The sequence below is a fragment of the Ambystoma mexicanum genome, chromosome 11, assembly GCF_040938575.1.
Source record: "Ambystoma mexicanum isolate Mex_15411 chromosome 11, UKY_AmexF1_1, whole genome shotgun sequence".
Classification (NCBI taxonomy): Eukaryota; Metazoa; Chordata; class Amphibia; order Caudata; family Ambystomatidae; genus Ambystoma; species Ambystoma mexicanum.
In genome coordinates this window covers 1,372,260,932-1,372,285,977 of record NC_090934.1, presented here as the reverse complement: position 1 = coordinate 1,372,285,977, position 25,046 = coordinate 1,372,260,932, and the positions used below count along the sequence as shown (strand labels likewise).

At 48.2% G+C, this 25,046-nt stretch overlaps 1 protein-coding gene across 2 annotated transcripts in view; it reads right to left on the bottom strand.

Moving 5' to 3' along the window:
* Window positions 1–25,046, bottom strand: part of TRPM7 (transient receptor potential cation channel subfamily M member 7) — a 2,599,208-nt gene that overhangs the window by 418,237 nt on the left and 2,155,925 nt on the right. The gene's annotated exons all lie outside the window — the stretch shown is intronic.

Genomic DNA, 25,046 nt, shown 5'->3' with positions numbered 1-25,046 from the left:
CTGTGCCAATAATCTCTGTGGGAACACTGAAGACCCGTTTCTGGAACACCATATTGGACTCAGCTTGGCCTTCTCTGTCAGTGGTGACACTGGCCCAACGTCACGTTAATACAGAGAAGAGCTCCTCGTGGCGTTGGGAGCTGATTCAGTTCCATACTGTCGTTTATCGTCAGGAGGGGGTTGGGTCGGTTCCTAGCGTTGCTCTTTCCTCGGCTGTGATTCATCGACATACTGGCAGCCTCAACTCAGCGCTCTCCAGGAAGGAAGGTAACTCAAGTTCTCGTAACGCCTCGTATAACACCTAGGGGCCCAGATTCTTGCCTGCCCGGAAGATGTCTATCAAGCAAACTTCCCTTCACTTTTCAAAGACCTGGAGAGGGACCTCGACCGATGGCTCCCGCAAGAGATTTCGCTCCTGGGTCGTATCACCGCCTGCAAAATCAATCTCCTCCCATGGTTTCTCTATGCCTGCGCATCCCTCCCCACTACAATCCCGCGGCCCCCGCGCCAGCGCCTACAAAGGAAAATATTCTGCATCATCTGGAGGGGAAAAAAGTTGTGAGTCCCCCTGAGGACCTTGATGAGCAGCTCCAGGCTTGGAGGCTTAGGGGTCCCTGACCTCCAGAAGTATCAGGTGGCAGCACAGATAGCCCACACCCAGGCCTGGGCCATTGCTTCGAGGCCCCCAAAATGGGCAGAGATTGAACAGTCTCGCCTGCCCCTCCCCTATGCTTCCTTCCACACCTCCCCTCACCCCTGCACCGGTCGTGGCCAGGCACTCTGTCTTCCACTAAACACACCTTGAGAGCATGGGACTGGGCTTGCAAGTATAAGGGCATCCCGGGGGGCTTGGGCCCCTCTTCCCCAGTCTTTCGCAACCCGGCCTTTGCACCGGAATCCTGCCCCGCTAACTTTAGGAATTGGATTGCAGGTGGCCTGAGTTCCCTGGGTCAGCTTTTTGAGGAGAACCAGCCGCGCTCCTTCGAGCAATGCAAGAAAGCCTTCCGATTGGCAGAAACTGATAGGTTCACAACTCCGACACTGGTGCTCCCATCCGCTGACTCGCTCGGCTGCATCACGCGCCCTTAGCCCCCTTGAACTCACAGTCGCACCAACACGGGGGAAAATCTGGACCCTCTATAGGTTATTACAGGTGGACCTCCTCGCCGCTAGGGCCTCCTATATGTCACAGTGGGATGCAGAGCTGGGGCATCCTATAGAGGACCAGACCTGGGCAGACATCTGGTCGAGGACGCACCACTCCTCCTTTTGTATCACCAACCGGGAGTGTGAACATAAATTACTCCTGCGATGGTACTACCCCCGCGCCACCTACACCACTTCAACCAGGCCCTAGACTCACTAGGCTGGCGCCAATTGGCCTGCCGGGGTCCTACTTGCTCATGTGATGGACATGCCCAGTGATAAAGGAGTTTTGGACCCAATGCATTGCTACTATTGCAGACATCACTCAGGTGGTGATTTCACTGGAGCCGGAACCTATCCTCTTGGGAGTCCCAATTCCAAGTACCTAGTCGAGAACCGGCAGGAAAGCTACCCTCTTAACGCAACTCCTGCTGGCTGCAAAGATCACAGTGGCACATACTTGGAAATCCCTGGAAGGCCCCCTGATGACCCTATGGTGGCTAAAGCTCTGGGACATTTTGATAGATGAGAAAATTATTGCGGCCAACATTGGCCTGCTCCACCACTTTTTGAACATTTGGGCGCCTGTGTTAGACTATGACCAGAACTTCCCGGCATTAACTTATAAACCAAGCCTGGTCGGAAGGGCCCTTCAACCAGACGGCAGGTAGCCGGCTCTTGCCCTTGCTGGGTTTGATCCTGACATCGGCTGAAGAGGGGGGGAGGGGTCCCGGGTGGGCTTGGGTATCGAACTGGAGGCGACTAGTTGTCTGATGTCTGTTAACCTGATTGTCATCTGTATGCTGGTTTAAATAAACAAGTTAAAAAAAGGCATACTAAGAAGCCTGGATTGAACGTCTGGTGCTAACCCTGACTTTGTCAACCACGCAAACCTGCGTAGCACAGTACTAGTCGCCATGGACCTGCTAACCCTATCTGCAGTATCCAGACATTGACTGACGGCACTCGCACATTGCCTCTATTCCAACTTTGATGATAGCAAGAAATCCGACTCTTTCCTCCCCTTCGGGAATGTGTTCAGCCGCCATTGCTACGCAATCCCACAGGGTAAACGTAAACTTTGACAAGGCACAAGTGGCATTTGTGGACTTTAAGGCCACGCTTCCTGCAGTAAAGATTTGCTGTGCCCAAGTGTCCACCCACTTCTCGTCCCTGTCCGGTGCAATAGTAGGAAATGCCGACTGTTTGGTGAACAACGCCGCCTGGACCATTAAACTTTCGGGTGTAGGATGTTTAGTTAGATATTCAGGGTCACTGCTGGATGGCCTATATTTCCTAGAAAAGTTTATGTTGACTGCAGAAATAGTTTCTAGAGTTTCCCAATTTGTTGTAACCCTTTTTTGGAGAGAAACATGAAACAGCAAGATGGGATCTCTCTGTGGACCATGGTCCAGTATGTCAGTTAAATCATCCTGCTCAAAAGGAGGAACAGGTCTACTCCATCCTAAAAATTCCACTTCTTTGCTCATTAATTGTCCATATGAGGTATATGCATGATCAGAGGGGCTCTGGCTTTCCAAATTCTAGCTCTGGTGATGTATCCACACCACTGGCTGTTTGAAGATATTCATATACATCTTTAATTCTGAATTCCTCTACTATTAATGCATCTAGTACATTTGGAGCGCCATATTGCAGGCCAAAAGGCTGAGTATCGTCATCAGAAGGTTCATGGTCTTCATCGATTGATGTTAAACACTTGAAGAAATCCTTCTTTGATAAAGGCTTAGAAATCTTCTGTGTTGTTGGGAGGAGCTTGGACAGCTTTGAAAAAGTCGTTGATAATTGTTTTGAAGCCAATGGCGTCGTAGTTTTCGACTGTAGCGTCAATGACTTGGGCACAGGCCTCGACGGCTTTGATGCTGAAGGCGTTGATGGAATACATCACATAACTGTCGAAGTTGCCGACTTATTTTTCTTCGACAAAGCCCTCGAAGGGATGGCTTCTCGACTTGTCGAAGTCCACAACGATTTCTCGTCAGTTTGAGGCCTTGCTGGCTCTCAATGACAATTCTGGCTTGCATCCCGGACTTGAGGGCTCACAGGATTAAGCCTTCGACTTCCCTTTGTCGTCTTCATGCAAAGCGACAGAGGCATGGCCTTTCGTCTTCTCTTCTGAGGGAGTAGAAGCCGTCTTCTTGAATATTTTAATCATATTCCTCTGAAACGCATCCCATTTGACCAGGGAGTGGATTTGGTCAGGCATGTTATCCTCAGGGCAGGAATCACTTGCGGTTGAAGCAGATCTGTGACGTCTTGATCGACTCCTCGAACAGGATCTTTTCTTGGATCTCTTCCGTTGAAGAGAATCTCTCAACTCGTCGGATTTCTGTTTTTTTGAAATATTACTAGGGGACTTCGAAGAGATACTACCCACCGCTAATTTACCTTTACGCTCTCTTAGATCCTTGTCGGTCAATTGCCTGGCAGGAATTACACTCCGATGTGCGATGTTCCGAGCCGAGGTACCACAGACATACGCGGTGTGGGTCGGTGATCGACATTTTTGCCCCACAATCTTGCCATTTTTTTAAACCTGTCTTAGGTGTCAATGGAGCCTACGGTGAAGAGGTAACCAATTTAAATTAGATGAACCAAAGCGCACCATATTTCTCTCAAAGTGAAAGCTGCGTCGGAAAAACAGAACTGAAGCAAACGGGCAATGCGCGTGCTAAATATAAAGGTGATGACGTTGACGGCCGGATGCAGGCCCTCGAGGGACATCAAGTCCACGTAACGAGTGCACAGCGCCCTCTGTCAAGGATTTATTTTTTCAGAAGCTGCTAAAAAAAAATATCAAAAATGAGGAATACGTGGGAGGACACAATCCATTCGAAGGGAGTCATTCGCCTGGAGGTGACACAAAAACCCTTGGGACATAATCAAGAGATGAAAGGGGAAGGGAGTCATTCCCCCTGGCCTTAATGTAAACTGTACAGACCATTACCAGGAGAAAGGAGTCAGAACGTGGAGCTGCGCAAAGATTGTGTGAAACCTGCAAGGCAGGGGAAGGGCGTCATTTCCTCTGGCAACCTTTTTGCAAGAGTACATTCTTTTGAACCACTCAACTACCAGGAGAAGGGAGTCATTCTTTTATTGGTTTAATTTAGTCTTTAGTTGTAGTGTAAGGGATAGAAGTAAGTCGTGACACAGGACTGTGGACTTGACTTTTGACAGACATTCTGATGAATCCGTTAGTACAAGTTTGAGGTAGGGAAACCCCTCTTAGATGATAGGTGTAGTGAGGGTCTTTCTTTTATATAGTATAAGTCTATAACCACAACCATGCCACCTTTGTGCCAACTTCCTTCGTCAACTCCGTCAGGGTTCAGAAAAGAAAACCAAACACAAAGTTGTTATATGTTTGGTTAATGACATTTTTATTAAATAAAAATGGGTTGGGAAAATGCCCCTATGGCCATATTCTAAAGAGGAACTTCCCTACCTAAAACCAAAAACTAAGGTTCTGTCTGTCAGGATGTCAATAACTGAAAAAGCCATCCTTGTTATGTTAAAGGATATTTATACTGCACACTATCACCACCTGAGTGGCCCTTGGCGCTCGGGCGTGTCTGAAAAGCAAGAGAGTATGGTAAGTTAGTAGGACTGAGCAGGGAAAAAAGCACAAGAGAGCTGTGATGTGCTGTTGCCAGCTTCAGTTCGGTTTACACTGTTCGCTGAGCGTGGGTGTGGATTTTCAGCTGTTAGTTGCCATGTGCTGTTGTGCGAGGCTATGTGTGGTTTGTTTCGGTGCTGCAGTGTAGTGAAGAGCGTGCGGTTTGTTGTTTTGTAGAAGTATGGCTGTGTTTTGTTTAAAAGTTTGAGAGGTGTAAGCAAGCAGAGGGATGAGTTTTTTAGTGGGGTTGGTTAGTGGTGATACTTTATCATACCCCCTCTGTTTTGGCCACCTGTGGCCCATGTCCCTGCCAGTGTCATGCATTGTGGTGTGCTTGGGGGTCTCCCTCATATATTCTGTGCAGAGTTGTGGGTTGTTAGAAGGGTTATATGGTGGGGGATACCTCCTCGGCCCTCCCCTCCCCCGTCTTCACACTAGTGGATGTCTACACCACTTTGACTCCTGGCATATCTTGGTGTGCTGCGAGCTCCCTGGACTCTGTGGTTTATCTGTTTGGCCGCCACTCTTTCCCCTTCAATCCCAAAAACCTCTTGTCTATGGTTCAGCTTCAGACATTCCTATCTCTCTTTCCGGTAGGGCCCTTTAAGGGAACGGGTGCACCTGGATCTCCCTCCCATTGGAGGTCTCTCTACTTCCCTGTACTTCGTCGTGGTTTGGCCTAGTCCACCGTCATGCCATTTGTGCGTTTGTTCCGTGGGGTGTGGCTTGTATCCAAAACGTCCTATGCGGAACCTCACACTACAAACAAAACAAAGTGTGAAAGGAAATGTCTTCAAATTGATATCTGGCAAAAATGTGTTCACAACTGAAAATAAGAATTGCTCCAATGAGAATGTTCTCCAAGACAGAAACTCTTGGATCCAAAGGTGGTTTCCATTTCAATGGATTCTCAAAGAGGATGGCAATTATCTCTTTTACTAACAGTTCCTTTGTGTCTCTTCTTGACTCACAAAGTTCCTGTTTAGGCCACAAGTTCTGTGCCAGTCTTTCTTTAACACACATTGCTCCTTTGTTTAGAAAACACTGGGCCTCATTACGACCCAGGCGGTAAGTTACCGCCTGGGCCGTCACTTTACCACCATGGCGTAAACTACGTTTACGCCATGGTGGTTGGCGGACTTACCGCCCCATTCCGACCTTGGCGGGGCGGTAAGTCCCCAATCCCCATTTACCCTTCCCCATTCCCATTTTTGCCCCATAGGGCATAATGGGAGTGGGGAAGGCGTTAATTACGCCACCGTAAATTACGGTGGCGTAATTAACTCCATGGTCCCTTAGCGCCATGGATTTTAACACCTGCTAAAAGCAGGTGTTAAATCCGCCATGGCGCTAAGGGACCTCGCACTCAGGCGGTAAGGGTCGGCGCTGTTTACGCTGCCGTAAACCCCTTACCGCCTGGGTCGTAATGAGGCCCACTGTCTTTCTTTAGCATTTCTGGAAGCTTTGCAAACTGCCTGGTCAGCTCCCCTGTCGGGACACTCTATGCAATTTCCACTGCCTGGAGTAATCTCCTGCCAGGACTTCTCATGCGTTTCAATTGCATGGCATCTTTTCCTTGGTGTTAGGGAGAATTCTCGGTTTAGGCTGAATTTCCTAACCTAGTGAGTCCCCCAGCAGCTTTGCTGGATTTTTGGGGTTTATTTTTTTCTCCTGCCAAGAGTGAGACTCTTTTACCCTCACTCTTGGACATGATTTGAGTGTATTTCTTTGACTGTAGATGTGTTTAATGGGCTATGGGGTCTTTTACTCCATAGGGCTTCATGTGTTTTTGTGATGTGTGTTACACAGCACCCTCAGTGCAGTAACACATGGGTTTCATAGTGACCCCCCAGTATAGACTCCATACCCTGGGACTGACTACTGTCTCCCAGGGCATGTAAAGTCACCATTGACTTTACTAGTCTCAAATTCTGAACAGAACCAGTACAAACCATCATATTGTGGACGTACTGGCCGGGGCAATTCGACTGCCCCGGGGTCTGTTGGTCGAGGGGGCACGTCTCTGTCCCCCTTGATCGAGTTTTGGCTGGTGGCAGTGGATACAACTTTTTATATTCGACCGCAAATATATCCCTATGGGATTTCCCATTGTTCGAGGCTACCAATTTTAATTATTTAATTCCTATAGCCTCGAACATACCGCCGGTTTATTTATTTAATATTAATTCTAGGGTTGGTAATTTTTGCCAGAACTAGGTTCTAAAATGGCGTTTGTGTTCTCTTCTGTGACTCCAACCCAAGTCGAGCCCTTTGTTCCAATTTTTGGCAGGCTTCTCCACAGAAGCCTCCAAAAGTGGTGCCACTCTGTCTGGGTACCACAGGGGATGTGGGAGGGGATTTAGGCACCCTGGACTGAGTTGCCTAGGCAACTCAAGTCGCACTCCGTCCTGATTGGCCCAAATGGTGAGCCGGCCGGCTCACCACTTAGAATGTTTGAGTGACAGCTAGGCTGAGTGAATGGGGGTTTTCTGCATAAAAGCAGGGCTTTGGGGACTGGAACTTCAAAAGTCGCCACAGGACCTAAGAATCCGACGAGGGAGAAGCTGAGCCGACCTGCTACAACGACACCACCGGTGGAGCCCTGCTGAACCGCCTCACCACTTTTCCCAACGACAGAGGAGATCTCCAGCCCGGAAAGTCTTCTTCCTTTGACTGGTGGGGATACCCAGTCTGCTTCCTTTTTCGCTTCCTGGAACAACTCGTGGCCGCCTTGCCTGTGGCCAAGCACCCCGGCAACTGGGATACCACGTTTTACCACTACCGCGAATCAAAGGGTAGTACCTTTAACCGGAAAACTCTGCGGCTGGTTTCTTCCCTGGCAGTGCAACGACCTTCATCTTTCCTCCACATCGAGATCTTCTCTTCCTCTGCATGACGCCGCGACTTGCACCCGCTGCCAGGAACAACTGCCCCTGCTGGAGGATCCTTTCCACCTAAGGTACCGTGTTCCGCCTGGCTTCCCTTGCAACCGACTGTACGGGGTAGATTTAGCCCCCGGCTTTCGAACCTGGGTTAGCCTGGGACACCCTGGCTAAACTTTTCTGAGCCTAACTAAAACCTTTCTGAACTCCCTGCAAGACTTTTTAAGCCTGTTGTCATTGTGTGATCCTGGGTGCATGTGTGCCCTGCTCTCTCCAAGAGTGGGCCCGGCCTATGGACTTTGGCTCACAAGTAACTTTTGACTTTCCTGCCTTGCTTAAGAGTTCCTAAGTATTAGTGTGGTGTATTTTCCTATATTCTGCCTTTTTCCCTCCCTTTTTCGTTAACTTATTGGAGTGCCATCTATAGTTAAGCGCTCACCTCTGTCTGGAAATAAGTGGTGTTAACTAAGACTTGTCTGATAAGGAATAAGGGATGTATATATATAATAGTAACTGTGTTTAGAGTGATTTACAATATTAGTGCTGGAGTGTTTCAATAAGTGTGTTTTTAAATAAATAAGTATATATCTTGAATCCAAAGCTCTGTTCAGTGTTTGCTTGTGCTATTGTGTCTGAGTGCCTATTGTGTATACTTTACATACTGCCTAACTCTTCTTGAGGGAAGTCTGACTGCTCAGCCACAGCTACCAGGTAAATCTGGGTGGTGCAGACTGCTACCAAGTGGGTTTACTGCCAACACCTGTAGTCCTAAATCTTTGCAGTGGTCCCCAAGGGAACTGCACAGGTTTCTGCCTAACACTTGGCAGGACTTCTTATTTGTTTCACAGTTCCTCTGTATCACCAACACTGCATATATTGCTCTTGGCTTGGTATATATGTTTGCGGTAAGTTTTTTTTGTATTTTATATTTGTTTATTATTTGTATCGTGCGCCAAACCCTGAGGTAACTGGGGGCTTGAAAAACTTAGAGGTTACAATCATAGTCAGGCAGACAGATTACGAACAACTATAAGGACCCTGGTTACAGGTGGGTCAGATGATGAGATACAGGAGATAATGCACAGTAGTAAACTAAACAAGAGGCTGAGCCGTAGGATAGATAGACAGTGATTGGCTAGACTAGTGAATACATCTTACTGAGGAAGCTTGTTACTCAGCCAATTTTTTATACTGGCTTAAAGGTGAGGAAGGTAGGTTCCTGTCTCAGAGGGATGGGGATAGAGTTCCATAGTTTGGCAGCTTTAACAGGGATGCTGGCTCATCCGGTTGTTTTTAGATTTTATCTTGGAACCACCAAATTGTGGGAGTGAGACTATCTGGTAGTGTGTGTGGGTTGGTGTTTGCAAATTCTCTCAGCCAGGTATTTCGGGGCTGAGTTTGTGAGGCATTTATGCGTGATGGCCAAGGTGCGTAATGTGATTCTGTCACGGATGGGTAGCCAGTTGGCGTTATGTTTGTGAGTGGAAATGAGGCATGATCTGGGAAGACTAAGTGCTGCTCTCAGGGAGTTGTTCTGGAGTACCTGGAGTTTGTTTAGGTTGTGTTCCGAGGAGGCAAGGAATAGTATGTTGCAATAGTTCATTTTAGATAAAGCAAGTGCTCTAGCCAGCGTTAAACAACTACTTGTAGATAAATAAGATTTGCAGCTGTAGATCAATTTATCAGTGTAGGCCATGCAGGACGCCACACGGTTGACCTGCTTTTATAAGAGAAAGTTGAGTCGAGGTAGACCCCTAATGTTTATATCTCCTTAGAGACGTTGATTATATTGCCGTCAATGACGAAAGAGGAGTATCTAGTATAGAGTTTGGTCAGGCGTGCCAGAGTACCCACGGTCATTAACTCGGTCTTATCGTCATTGAGGCAAAGGCTGTTGGTGGCCATTCAGGCTTGGATTTCGAGGTAGATATTATTTAGCAGTTTGGAATCGTGGTCGTAACAGCCAGTGAGGGGATGAGGACTTAAGTGTCATCTGCATAGTTAATGTAGACAACACCCAAGTTGTCTACGCGGTCGAAGAGTAGCTTCATAAATATATTGTATAATGTGGGTGACACGCAGGATCCCTGAGGGACACCACACAATATCGGAGTTGGGTCTGCTGAGGCCGAGGGAGAGGAGACTCTGGTGGTCCGTTTTGATAAGAATGATTTAACCCAGTTGGAGGCATCCGTGGAGAATGCTGCCGCTGTGATAAGGTGCTTGCTGAGAATTTGGTGGTCGACGAGGTCGAAGGCTGCCGATAGGTCGAGTAGTAGGAGGATTGCTAACTTGCCTTTGTCCTTCGACTCGTCCATTTGGATCTTTAGATCTAGGAGGGCGGTCTCAGTTCCATGTCTGGATCTCAAGTCTGATTGTCTAAGTCCTAGGAGATCGTTCTCCTCTAAGTGTTTCTGAAATTGCAGATAGGCCACACAATCCAGAATTTTTAGAAGAAAAGGGACAGTGGTGATGGGCCTGTATTTTGTGGGGACATTAGGGTTGAGGTTGTTTTTTTTAGTAGAGGCATAACCCAGGCTTCCTTGAGGTTGTTAGGTACCTGATTGGAAGAGAATGAGGAGTTTATCAGAGAGGTGATGAAAGGGGCTAGGTTTTTAGCTCCATCTTTAATGATGGTGGCAGGGCAGATATCTCCTTGCCAGTGGGATGGTTTACGGCTTTTTATGATGTCTTTAACTTCTAAAGAAGTTACTTGCGAGAAGGAGAAAGGGGTGCAAAGATGAGATGTTATTTCTGGGTCAGGAGCCAGTGGTGAGGCTTGCCTTTTTAGCTTTGATCTTATTTTGGAGTAGGGTAATTTTATCTGCAAGGGCCTGCTGGATTTTAGTACACCATTCTGCGTTTTTGTTGCAGTCTTGTGTGGGTGGTGCAGGGGATTCCAGCTCTTTAAGGATGCTCAAGAGTTCCTTTGTACTGAATTTGGCATTCTGGAATTGTAGGTGTCTTTTTTAGCATAAAGGATGGCCGCTTTGTAAATAGCGGATGCTGACGTAAATGCAGTTTTGTTGGAGGTGGAGGGTGATTTACGCCAGGTGGATTCTGCTGATCTTTTGGTGTTTCTAAGACTCTTTAGTTCGGGGGTGAACCACTTGTTGAGGTGAGCCAAGGGTTTGGCTTTCCTAAGTTTAGGAGGGGCCGCAGTATCTAAAGCAGATTTAAGAGTGCTGTTGTAGAGGTCTACCAAGTTAAGAGGGTCGGGGTTGTTGAATCTGGTCTCGTTAAGAATGTCGAGGGGCTGGAGGCTGTCTATGGTGATGTTATGACAATTTCTGGATAGCGATGAGGGTACTAGTGTAGCTTTGGCCGGGTAGGATAACAGGATGAGGTGATGATCAGACCAGGCAACAGGTTCGTTTTGGGTAATGGAAATAGAGCAATTAACGTCAGATACCCAGTCCAGCGTTCTGCCTTTGGAATGGGTTGGTGTTGTGATCCTGTGTATAAAGCCTAGGTTAGAGATGGTGTTTTCCACGGCTAGGACTTGACGGTCGTTGGGGTCCTGGAGGCCAAGGTTTAAGTCTCCTAAGAGAAGAACAAGTTACTTCTTACCTTGTAACGATCTTTCGATGGGATGTTCCTCCGACGTATTCCTTATCTTTGATTATACGTTTCCAGCTTGCTGGCATCGGAAATTTTTTCTGTAGAGGGCGCTGCGCGTTGATGTCCGGCGAGTTGATGTCCCTCGACGGCCACCGTATCGGCGCCGACGTCACAATGCCCATAAATAGCCATGCGCGGCGTCCGTTGCTCAGTTCCGTTTTGTAGCATAAGAAAAGTCATGCCTGAATTGGTTATTGACCTTGAAGGAGCAGAAGCTGCAACCACAAGGGAAGTATTACTGCGGGGCTGGATGGGAGGGGCGATAAGGAATACGTTGGAGGAACATCCCATCGAAAGAACGTTACAAGGTAAGAAGTAACTTGTTCTTCGAAGGGATTGTGTCCTCCGACGTATTCCTTATCTTTGATAGACTCCCATAGCAGTGGCATGTAATTGGAGGTGGGAGTAAGAATGTCATGTATCCCTTTAGGGATGGACCGAATGTAATACGGCTTTGCCAAATCTGGTCTTTTGACTAGTGGAGGAATCCAGGTTGTAAAATTTTGTGAATGTATGTGCGGACGACCATGTGGCAGCCGCACCTATGTCTCTGACTGGTACCCCTCTTTGGAGGGCCGAAGAGGCTGCAATACCCCTGGTTGAATGAGCCCTAAGATTTTGGGGTGGCTCTTTCCCTGCCAGTTTGTAACATTCCAGAATGGCCAAAATAATCCACCTGGAAATGGTTTGTTTTGTTATGGGTAATCCCAACTTGTGACCTGAGTATCCTACAAACAGTTGGTCTGCTTGCCTGATCCTAGCCATTCTGCTGATGTAAAAGCTTAGAGCTCGCCTTGGGTCCAGCCTATGTAGCCTTTCTTCCTCTTTCCACGGATGGGGAGGAGGGTAGAACGAAGGTAAGGTAATTTTCTGAGTAATATGAAATTCAGAAACCACCTTTGGGAGGAAATTAGGCTTCACCTGTAGGACAACTTTGTCCTTGTGGAAAATTGTATGTGGGGGTTTACAGGAGAGAGCTTGTAGCTCGCTCACCCTCCTAGCAGATGTTAGTGCTACCAATAGGACAGTTGTAAGCGTGAGAAATCTCAGCGAACAAGAGTGAAGTGGTTCGAATGGAGTGCCCATTAGGAAGTTTAAGACTACATTTAAGTCCCATAAGGGAACTTGGAATGGTTTTGGAGGATAAACATTAGTTAATCCCTTGTGAAATTGTATCACTAGAGGTAGTTTGAAATACAATGGTTCCTCCGCAGTGCGCTTGAAGATTGAAAGCGCTGCGAGATAGCCTTTTACAGTGCCAACTTGAAGGCCTGAGTTTACCAAGTAGAGTAGAAACGATAACACCGTTGGTGTACCACATGAAAAAGGGTCGATATTCCCTTCTCTACACCAGCTGCAAAATTTGTTCCAACGGCAGCGGTATAAAGACTTTGGCCGAAAGCAACACCTCCATTACGTCATCAGGGAGATCCCAATCCTTGTACCTCACCCTTTCAGAAGCCAAGCGTGAAGGTTGAGGGTTCTGATGTCTGGATGGAGAACCTGACCTCCCTTCTACGAGAGAAGATTCTCTTTGAGTGGAAGACGGATTGGAGGGCGGATGGACATATCTAGAAGGTCCGGGTAACACGTTCTCCTGGCCCAGTCCGGGGCAATTAGGATCATGGTTTTCCAGAATCTTCTCAACCTCCTGATCATTTGAGGAATAACAGGGACTGGTGGAAACGCGTAAAGGAGTGGAAACTCCCAGTCCACTACGAACGCGTCTCCTAGAGCTCCTCTCTGGGGAAATTCCCCTGAACAGAACAGATCGCACTTCCTGTTGGTGCTTGTGGCGAACAGATCCACCTGAGGGGTTCCCCAAAGAGCGAAGATCTCTTGAACGACTTCCTGAGCTAGCTCCTACTCGTTGGAGACTGTGCTCTGCCTGCTCAGAGCGTCCGCTGTCAAGTTCTTCGCTCCGGCTAGGTGGACTGCCGATAGAGAGATTCCTTCCTGAATTGCCCAAAACCAGAGCTGCATTGCCTCTCTGCACAGTGGCAGTGACCCTACGCCTCCTCTTTTGTTGAGGTAGTGCATGGCCACCGTGTTGTCCGTCATTATTAGGACATTTCTCCCCTGTACTGATGGCAGGAAAGTTTTCAGCGCTAGTCTGATCGCTCTCAGCTCCAATAGGTTGATGTGTAGTCTGGACTCCGATGGAGACCAACGACCGCTGATGGTCAAGTCGTTGGCATGGGCTCCCCACCCCGTGAGTGAGGCGTCTGTGACTACTGTTATCTCCGGCCATGGTTGCCAAAACAACTCTCCTTTCAAGATGTTCTCTGGATAGCCCCACCATTGAAGGTCGTGGGCTACCTTGTCCGGAATCCGGAGATCTGTCATTCTCCCTGAGAATTGCGACCACTGAGTTCTCAGTGCCCACTGAAGAGATCTCATTCTCAGGTGAGCCTTTGGCACAAGGAAGATGCAGGATGCCATGAGGCCTAGCAACCTCAAAAAGTCGAAGGCTGGGAGACCTTGGGCATTTTGAAACTTGTTGACCATCTGCAGAATATCTTGAGCCCTCACCTCTGGTGGCGAGGCTTTTCCCAGGGAAGTGTCCAGGACCGCTCCAATGAACTGGAGTCTCTGTGATGGTATCATCTGCGACTTCTTTAAATTGAGGGAGAAGCCCAGTTTGTGAAGGAAGTGGCAGACATAATCTAGCTGGATCCAAGCTTGTTTGGAAGATACAGCCCTGATCAGCCAATCGTCCAGGTAGGGGTAGACGTGGATCCCTTCCCTCCTTAAACTTGCAGCCACTACCGACATTAGCTTGGTGAAGACCCTTGGGGCGGAGGTCAGCCCAAATGGCAGAACTCGAAATTGATAATGAGAGTCGCCAATTGCGAACCTCAGGTATTTCCTGTGTTTGAGATGGATTGGCACATGGAAATAGGCATACTGAAGGTCCAGAGATACCAGCCAGTCCTGGAGCTGGAGGGCCTGAAGGATCTGAGAGAGAGTTACCATCTTGAACTTGTCCTTCCTGAGGAACTTGTTCAATTCTCGTAAGTCCAGGATGGGTCTCAGTCCTCCATCCTTCTTTGGTATGAGAAAGTAGGGGGAGTACCAGCCCTTGTTCCTGTCCGCTACAGGTACTGGTTCTATGGCACCTTCCTCTAGCAGGTCTATAATTTCCTGCAAGAGGAGCGGATCTGGAACTTTTAGAGAGCTGTGCCCTGGTGGATGACTCTGAGGGATGTGTAGAAAGGGTAGGCAGTAACCCTGGGCAACTGTCTCCAATGCCCAAGCATCTGACATAATAGCCTGTCATTCCGTCAGATGGTGAGATAACCTGCCCCCTACAGGTGTTTTGTGTGGAAAGATCTCAGAGTGGTTTGGGGGCCGCTGATGCAGATGCCGAGGGTAAAGAGGCACCTGCTGCGGCGGCGGCCTTTGTACTTTTGACCCGTCCACATCGGGTGGATCTCCTTTGGCCTCTTTGAGCCGGCTGTCCTCTGCCTTTCCCGAATGCGGAATAATAGCGAAAGGACTTTCCTCTCCCAGAGGTTCCTGAGGGGCGAAAAGGAGTTTGGCGGATAGCAGCTCCTAAAGATTTTGCTGCTGCTTTAGATGTCTGCAACTTTTCCAGACTGTCACCAGCCTTTTTTCCAAATAATGAAGAGCCGTCAAAGGGCATATTTAAAAGTCTGGCCTGTACATCTGGAGCAAAGCCAGACTTTCGCAACCATGCATGCCTGCGGATTGTTGTACTTGCTGCCATGGCCCTGCTGATACTGTCAGCGGAATCGATGCCAGTTTGAAGTGACTCGCCCACATGGAATCTTCGCCATCTTTAATAATGTTAAGGAAGGCTTCCTTTCCCTCTCTTTCGGGTATGTAGTCAGCCGCTGATGAAGCACACTCCCACAGTGTGTGACTGAACCTGGCGAGCGTACAGGTGGCGTTGATGGACTTCAACGCCATACTACAAGCAGAGAAGACTTTCTTTGCCATAGAATCGTACCTCTTGTCATCTCTATCCTGTGGCACAATAGGGTAAGCGGTCCTGCTGCTTGATGAAGTTGCCGCTTGGACCACCAGGCTCTCTGGAGTCGGGTGTTTCGATAAGCATTCAGGGTCAGCTGCAGCTACCCTATACTTGGCTGACAATCTTTTATTGACAGCAGGGATAACTTGAGGAGTTTCCCAATTAGATGCAATCTTTATTTGTAAGGCTGCATGGAAGGGGACCACAGGATCCTCCTGTAGACCTTTGTCTAATATGTCTGTCAGGTCATCCTGTTGAAAAACAGGCGAAGGCGCCGACCAACCCATAAATTCAATAATCCTTGCCATCAGGGTTCTATAGGGTGTTTCGGCATGTTCCCCTGGGCCTGGCTTAACAAAATCCACTTCTGGGGAAGTGTCCCGCCCACTTGCCTCATGTAATGACTCCTGTAGGTCTTTCAACCTTCTTTCCTCAGAGGTGAAATCCTCTGAAACAGGTAGTGTGGTCCTCTGCAACCCGAAGGTTTCCTGGTCAGAATCTTCCCCTTCTTCATAAATTGAAGATAATCCAGGGTACTCTGACCTCTGAAATGGTATAAAACCCATTTCTAAGGCAGAAGGAGCCAAACTCGTCATTATTGGGCGAGAAAACGTCGATGTCGTCGACGCCGATGTGACAGGCTTCGAAGGCGCCGAGAACGGCGTCGAGAAAACTGGAAGAGGCCTCGAAGAACTCGAGAGGATCGGGATCCTACTCGAGGATGTCGACGACGGCCTCGGCGTCGTGCCAGAGGCTCTTGGAATCACCGTTGGCTGTGGAGTAGTCGTGGTCTTCTCTTTCATAGGCGTCGACATCGGCGATGGCATCGAGTCGATCGACCGATGCGTCGAAGAACCCTTCGACAACGGCGTTGATGGCTCCGATCCATGCATCGAAGGGATCTTCGACGACGGCGAAGACGGTGCCTTGGGTGGAATGTTTCGCCGGGTGCTGCGACTCGCAGCGTTTTGATTTTTTGGGTTTTTCACCCAGGGTATCACCCTCAGCTGTTTTCGAGGGGGTCGAGGCCGCTTTCTCGAAGATGCTTAACATTTCCGTCCTGAATTCCTCCCACTCAGCCTGAGAGCTGTGTTTTGTGGGGCAGGAGACCCTTTCTGGGGAAACAGAAGACAACGAGGAAGGGGATCTTCGACGTCTCTTCTTTGAGTGTCTTGATCTCGACAAATGGTGGGAGCTACTTCGAGATCTAGAATGGGAATGTTTTCGAAGACGAGGAGCGAATGCCTCGACTCAGCCGAAGAAACTTTTGAGGAGGTTTTGACGGACTTACCTCTCTCGAGCTTCCCCTTGCGCTCCTTCAAGGCTTTCGCCATCATGGACATGCAGTCCTCATACTCCGAACAATGGTGCTCGGCTCCCAAGCACCACAAGCAGATCCTGTGTGGATCCGTTATCGACATTTTTTTTACCGCAGTCTCGACATTTTTTTAAGCCGGATCGTGGCGCCGTCGGTTCCGATGAAGATGCCATCGAGAACGAGTTGGTATATTCAAGTAGATGTAGAAGGTTTATCTGACTGAACTGAGCAACAATGTTTCGAGGCCACACAAAGCACGGAAAAACAGAACTGAGCAACAGACGCCGCGTGTGGCTATTTATGGGCATGGTGACGTCGGTGCCGACACGGTTGCCGTCGAGGGACATCGACTCGGCAGACGTCGACGCGCAGCTCCCTCTACAGAAAAACTTTCCGAGGCCAGCAAGCTGGAAACGTATTATCAAAGATAAGGAATACGTCGGAGTACACAATCCCTTCGAAAGGATAGTTTTGGATCCCAGTTTGGTGTGGGTGGTAAGGAGGTCCAAGATGTCATACTCGAAAGAAAGAGAGGGGCCGGGGGGGCCGGTAAACAAGATGCAGTATAGTATGGTTTGTTCAAGCTTGGCCCCACACTTGCATCTCAGGTATCCGTAGCTCTTTGGGGTTTGTACTTTGCCTTTTCTGCATTCAAACAATCTTCTTGTAGTTTTAACAAGGGTATCACATTCAAATAGTCTTTGATGCAGTTGCCGAAACGCCCTGGGGGTCCCCGCTGGCTTCAGGATGACTCACCTGTTCTCTCCAGCATCTCTGGAGCAGTTCGCACTTCTGCAGCATGGCTCTTTTACCCGCTTTCCACTCTGAAGGGTGCAGACGTCCTTCCGGCTTCCTTCACGGCTCCACAGTCACACGCCTGCTTCCCTTCAGGTCCTGGAATGGATAACGTTGCTTCTTCGAGCTGCTGAGTGCCCAAGAGCTCTCTCGCGGCTCCCCGCATCTCCACTGCACTTGCTGCTCTCTCTCTGCGTTTCTCCTTCTACTTCTGCGGATGCCTCTGCACCGCCAGACCAGTACATGCTTTTCGTGTTCATGGGCCTCTGCATAGGAACTAACATCTTCTCCTGCACTGCCACACTCAGTAGAGCGGTTGCCTTCTTTAAATGTCCCGCACACCTGTAATTCGGAATAACAACTAGACTGCATGTTGTGCTTCGGGCTCTTGATACCGTGTACAAACGCCTTCATCCTCCTCGTCTCAGTACTTGGGTGATCTGGGAGTGGAGTTCATGGGTGTCATTGAATCGATGGTGTTTAAACAGTTCTTCTCAGTGATTTTACATAAAGGTACCTCACAAGCAAAAAAGTGTTGTGTTGGAGCTTTTTGCGTTTAGGCCACAGGTGGGGGTTTAACCAGAAAAATATGAAGAGGTGTCTTTACTTACTCCAAAAGGGGGTACAAGCAGCAGAGAATAGGCCATTAAGGTCTTGGGTACTTCTTCCTCATGGAAAAAGGTCTTGGCTATTAGTAAGTCTTCCTCATGGGAAAGAGGGGGGGATACTGCAACTGCTTCTCATCTAATGAAGTCATGACATCCCTCCGCAGTTGTCTCCTTACATGTGATTCTCCCTCATACCGTCACACCCAGGGACAGGATCAGGTAGCGGCTGCCGTTCCCTGGCAACATGGGAGGAGGTCACCATCGGGGAATCTGTGATGACCCCACTGGATTCATCACAACACCCTTACACCACTCACAAGTGAAGAATAGGGGAACCCAAGGAATTCAAAGACATTTTGAGGCAGGTGTGGCAGCAGGGACCAAAGCGATTTCCTTTCCTCTACCTGCACCTTTCCCTCTCATTCAACCAAAATAGCATCTCTGCTTTGATAGTGCTTGAGGTTAGTAAAGGCAGTCTTGAAACTCACTGAAGACTAGATTTCAGAAAATATCCTTCCAACAAGGAGATCATTCTTTTGAGCACTCATAGGAAGAAAGGTGTGTACTATGTACTCTCGATTTCCCAAGCATGAGAGACAATGCTTGGGACATTGGGGAGGACAAAACTACTGAAAGTTCTGCATAAGCAGTATGCAAAACCTGATCTCTGTCAGAAAGTCGGTACAGGAAGGTCCATGAAGAAGTTGGTAAGCAAGATGAAAACACTGCCTTGTGGGAGGGGTCAGAAATGCGAGGCGGACAACTTGATAATGGTTTTTCACAAGAATCCATTGTATTAACTTAAAAGCCAGGATGAATCTCCTAACACTACTACAAGTACTCTCTGGTGTACTTCAAAACATCAGTAAAGTCTTCGACTTGCAACAACAGTAAAATGCACAACTTCTTCCATTAGGATACAACACCCATTGATGCTGTTTGTCCCAACTATTAATTAGCCACATACAGTGCAGGTTACATTCCTCTCCTCCTTACCACTCACCAGAACGAGGGCCACTTTCCTGACACCTTTGGGTTTTCAGTGTCACACCAAGTAATTGTTTATAAGGTCTTTTATTCAAGTTTTTCTCTGCAAGAAAGCTGTTTTCCCTTTTACTTCCAGCTACCCCTCTTTGGTTTAGGCAATGCTGGTTGTTATCAGTATCACATATTGCCCCCTCTTTACTTTGGCAATGGTGGTTATTCTTTGAGTTCAATACTGCCTCTCTTTCATTGGGCAATGGTAATCACAGTCTTTCTTAAATATCGCTCTTCTGTTACTTAGGTAGTGATAGTTACACACTTTTTCCTCTTGTTTCATTTTCATATAGGTTGAAGGCCAAAAACACTTTCTTTCATTAGTCCTGTATGCAAAAGTTAAACAAGCGGTTAACGGTTTACAACGGAGCATCTCGGGGTCATCTGTCAGAGGCCATCTCACCGGTCTCTGGATGTGTGTCCGCGTATCCCGCTGCCACTACTTCTGTGTTCTTTGGTTTTGGAACTTCTGACAGCTCTGGTTGCAGTCCTGTGTCTTGCGCCTTCCCGAGCAGGAGCCCACGCTGCTTGCTCCTCTCGCTTATAGGTGCTCGCCAACCACAGGAGACGGGCACAAGATGCAGAGAGCACTTCTCTCCCAGGGGGTAACTTGCAACAGAAGGGCTTCCCGCTGTACGACCTCTGCAACTTGGGCCTCTCCTTCTCATGACTCTCTCGGCACCATCACCCGTCAGCGATATGGCGGTGCTCCCGGTGTCCTCAGTTCTCTGCCCCTGCAGCATACACAGTCATTGATAACTTCCCCTGCTGCAACTGCTACCACTCCTCCTGATTTGCACCTGAGGGGGATTTAATAAGACAAAATTCCTGCTCAGGTGTAGATTGTCAGGAAAACTAGACAGCATACTCCAGTTCTGGGCCCAAGTCCCGCTTCCTTGTCCCAGTACCTTTGGCATTATGGGATTTGAAGTCCCCAACATTCTTCTTTTTATCACCTCTTTTGGTATCTAACTCACTCAGTTTATAGAACACATCTTCAGGTGACTGTTTTAAAGACACCAATGGTTGGTTCTTAATTTCACAACTCAACCCCAAGGGGGAAATCGCCTTTCTCAGAAGTAATGGTATTGATGTTTCGATCTTCACCTGTTCTATTTTTAAAGTGACCACAAAGGTTTTGATTACTATCATTGTGGATGTTGTTGGAAAGGCGAGTCAGACTCTGACAACACATTCAAAGAAGATGAACACTGTGTGTCTCCTAGCAGAACTCTCCCACTTCCTTGGGCGCCTTCTCCTCCCAGATGATCCAGCCAGCTATTATCGTTCCCAGGATCATGGAATGACTGCCTTCCCCAGGCCACCTGGGAGGAGACTTTAGGCAGGGATTCTAGCACACTAAGTAGAAATCTAAATAAAATCTGTTCTAGAAGGTGTGTTGGCATCACAAAGGAGACACAGACAACAAACAAGTTTTGTCTTCAAAGTTTATTAATTCACAATATAGGATGGGGTAACGACTAACTTGCCCTATGCTAAGGTGGGATTTCCCTACCTAAAGAAAACTAAGCATAGCCTGTGCCAGGAAGTGTAAAGCAAAATTACGGTGCCCAAAACCTCTACTTGACCTCACGTCTAACTGTATACAATGGGTAGGGATGTCAGCATCAAAATGAATAGAGTTCAAAGTAAAGTTAGGAGATTATTCCAGCTCTTAGCTTGTATTCAGCTTTCCCCAAGCTCAAAACGGTTCACAAGTTATAGTGGTTCCCTTCCCCAATAGTTCAGATCTTCCAGATTTTCAAAACACAATTCCTGAAACATCCCAGCTCTTATACTATTGGTACTTTTCACCAGTTCATATAGGCAGTTCAGTTTCTTAACTTCAAAAGTTACATCAGAGGTTGTTGTAGTATAGATATAATCTTCTTCATGGGCGTTTTCAGTAGCCTTTCTTTACAGCGGTGCACTAGGTCTAGGGTCAGTTGTCAGAGCACATGGACCACTCATTACAGGTCACGAAACCGGTCCTGCTTCCTTGCTGCTTTTCCATACCAGGCCATTGTGTCAGCTTGACAATGCTCCTTGATTTCTCCACCTATGTCACACTCTTCAGACACTGCACAGAGGCTTGGTCGATCACAATGCACCTGTTGCACTTTCATGCATTCTCCTGGCTCTTGCCAATGTGTATTCATAACATGCGGTTCCTTTAATTCTCCTTTTGGCATTTGTCCATATCTGTTTTCGCATATATTGTAGTTCACTGTATTTAGGCAGATTCCCAAACTTTCTTTCACTCAGTTTACTGTTCAAGATTGCTCAAAACTTGCTTTCACTTTGGTTCTGCATTCAAAAGTACTTCACTTTCACTTTGTTCAGCATTCAAAAGTACTTAACTTGACTGCAGGGGAAAGGAACCAAAAATGCTTGTTTCTACTTAAATCAATGATCGCTGCTTGCGTTACATATTCTCCTGCCAACCCGGTGTTCCCCCGTTTTGAGTCACTCACTGGTCAGAGCTTACAGGTTTGTTGCGAGGTCCTCGACCGCCATGGATTTTCTCCTTTTCATGCAGTACCTGGACTGGGCTGCCAGCAGCTCTTTGTGGCTCCACGCACCCGGCGATGCTCCTCCTGCAACTCAGGACTTGCTCGACTGCTTTGTCTGGTCACGTCCGTCTGCTTCCTTCACTCTGCCACCAACGCTCAGCATCTTTCAGCTCTGCTTCCCACTGCATATACTTTGCATTTCTCTTCGGGGTATGGAGCGCTCCGCTTGCCACACCGCTGCTGCCTGCACCCAGCTTTTTACACAGCTGCCTCTGCTTCCACAGCCAACTCTGCCTTCACAGCTGACCCCATATACCAAAGGATGTTGGGTTTTAAAGTTCCCTCTGGCCTGATAAGTCTAGAAAACACTAGACCGCTCACCATCAGAACAGTAGTCCGATCTTTCTCTTATTGTCGTCGTCCTCGTCCCAGTACACTGCCAAGGTCGATATCTGTGTGTGTTAATAAAATGAGGATGCATCTGTTTTGATCGTCTCTTCCTCGTCCCAGTACTAGATGGGTGATTTTGGGTGAGGGAAGAACAAGGAATCGCTGACAAAAGCCTATAAAGGCTTGTGGAATAGAGTGTTCGGTATGAAAGGGAGATGAGGGATACCATGTCTCACCTAAGGGCGTTCTCTCCCCACTGCCCAAGTCTCCTCCACCAAGGTGATCCTCCCTCGCAACTAGAGATCCAAGATCGATGGCCTGTCCCTGGCCACCTGAGAGGAGGATACAGGGGGAAAAGAAGTGAGGACACACTCAGGTTCCTCACAAAGGACAGCAGCAAATGTGCAGCCAAATTCCATGGACAAAGAAAGGCAGCAAGACATAGGAAGGTGATAGCAAAGCATTGATGCAGAGCGGTATTGTGACTGCACTGGTGACTCACTTTGTGTTGTGGCAGTTATGTGATGGCATTTGGAAGCCACTGCAATATAAGCATGGCAGATTGATTAACTGATCCACGCTAATCTCAGACGTGAAGAACTTGGGCTTTAAGCTGGACAAATGCTTTGCTCTCATACTATGGATCTATCAAGACTCTTTCTGGGATGGTCACTACATGCACCAGATAGTTCCTTATCTTACTTTATCTGCCATATGTGTGCTTCTTCAGCCCTCATAGTCCCATCTGGACCATCCCAATTCCCTTTACCTTGGCTCCTTCGCAACTAACCTCAGATGCTTTCAGATCATGCAGAACTCAGCAGTGCATCTCATTTTTGGACTTTGCTTTGCCTCTCAAATGTCTTTTCTGCTTGGAAAACGTCACTGGTTTCCTACTAAATAAAGACATTTAAAATCCTTTGTATCGTCTTGTCCTATATGACAAATCCTCTTTTCTTTCTTCTGAAATCACTGCTTACTCCGTCCAGTTATGTTTGTCAGTAGCATGCTTCTCACATTTCCAAGACATTGTTTTCCCAGCAAGGGCAGTTCATCGTTCTCTGTTCTGGCTCCCACTCCGTGCAATTACTTTCTGCTGGAAATGTGTCCTAGTTCTCCCTTATCCAATCTTTAGACAGGCTCAAAATCTGGTTCTTCTGTAAAGCTTTCACACTAGCTAGTTTACTCCGGCCTGCATCAGGGCTCCGCACCAGGAGGCAGCTTTGTGGTAATCAAGCACTCTATAAAAAGTGATAAACATACATAGCATCAATCAGGGAGAAAAAACATTCAGGTGTAAGAATGAAGAGGGAGGAGGATATAAAGTATGTGAAAAAAGGAGACCATGTATTTGATTAAAAAGGAAATATGGGAAGATGGCGGCCGGGGGGAGAGGACGTGCGTAAACTTCTCTCCCTCGGGCCGCAACGTTAAAGCCTAACAATAAAGCTGATTAAAGATCCAGCCGCGGTGCGGACCCCACTTGGCTCAATCTCTGAAGGAAGGGGTAGCTCCCAGGAGAGATTCACAGACTTAGGAGGAGGGAAGACATCTCACGCAACCGGAGTGGGCCGGTGGGACACCCCAAACAGAATCAGTGAGGGATCGGAAGAACCCACCGAGCTATCCCGCCAGAAACACACCAGTGCTAAAGAGGCGCGCAGACCCACCCTGATTACACAACCACACCCGGGGCAATTTAGGCAACGGAAGCTGAGGCGGGGTCGGTCCAAGCTACCTCCCACCCCCCGGTGACATGATAGCAAGGGTGCAAGGAGGTTCGGAGAACTTAAAACAGCCGAAACAAAGAAGTACTCCGAGATACAGAATGCGGGAGCGGGGTAATAGCAGGCGGTAAAGCCACCAGACTCCAATAACTGGCAGTGCGGAGACCGGACACCTGAAAGGCCCCCCTGAGGGAAAACAGGAAATTGTGAGGCCGCCCCAGCAGGAACCCGAGGCAGGGAGAGAAGGCGGAATGTAGAGATCACGGAGGAGCAACAATCAGGATATGCACCTCCCGAACAAGGTACTGCGCTCTCCCCCCTGTCCCTGCGGACTGCGCAGCAACTCCCCCTGAGCGATCCACAAGGACAGAGGGGCAGCCCTCCTGTCCATATTTCTTCAACTGGGGCTATGCTCCCCGTGTGCGCTAGAAAGGCCCTTAAGAGCCGGAGGCAGGTCTGCAATGGGAAATAAACATTAGGTGCCAGCTAACGCTGTAGGGGGAAGCCCTCCCCCTGAGCCATATCTAATAATGGAGCTAAAAGGAGGGGCCTCATAGCCACAGCATAACAGCAAACGGAGGAGCAGATCTGCAGGGGGTAACATCGGTAAGGAGGGGGCATCAGGACACCGAAAAGGAAGCCAAACAGAGACTTGGGTGGACCCCCACACCTCTCAGTACTGAAGAGCGCGCAAAGGGCACGCTAGAGCCTCCGAACAGTCACCCCCAACAGAAGAAATATTAATCACTCCCCACTCTTACACAGAGGGGGAACGGCAGAACTACAAGGGGGGCCAACACCACAGATCGGATAGAGGCAGTGAAGCAAGAGGCGCTTCCATAAGACACAGAACAGCACAGAGAACCGGACAATGAGAAAGGACCAGCCCACAATCTAAGTCTCATGTGCTCAAGAGGCACCCAAGGGGAGACAAAGCTCCCAGGCTCCAGAAAAGTGAGGATGCTAAGCCTAGACAACCTGGCCACACGCATAAGCATATCCTCACGCAACAGGAAACGCATATTGACCTATATAAGGATAAATAACAGTCCATCTCGGGCGACCAAGGGGCCCTAGATACCCCGACAATATTAGGGGAACCACCTACACTTCAGAAAGCCCACATGTCCAAATCAAGTCACACAAGGGACGACGCAGAACCCCACTTCCAGACAGGACTCTAACCTAATGCAATTTTGGAACACAGAATGAAACACCCAAACGAAAAAGAAGGGACAGGGAAAAACACACTCAAACACGGATCCACGCCCAGCACAGACACAGACGGCTATGAAAGTGGACATGCAATCATGTTTTAAGGAATTCCAGGAGCAATTCATGGCCTTAGTCCACAACCAATTTGAATCATTAAAC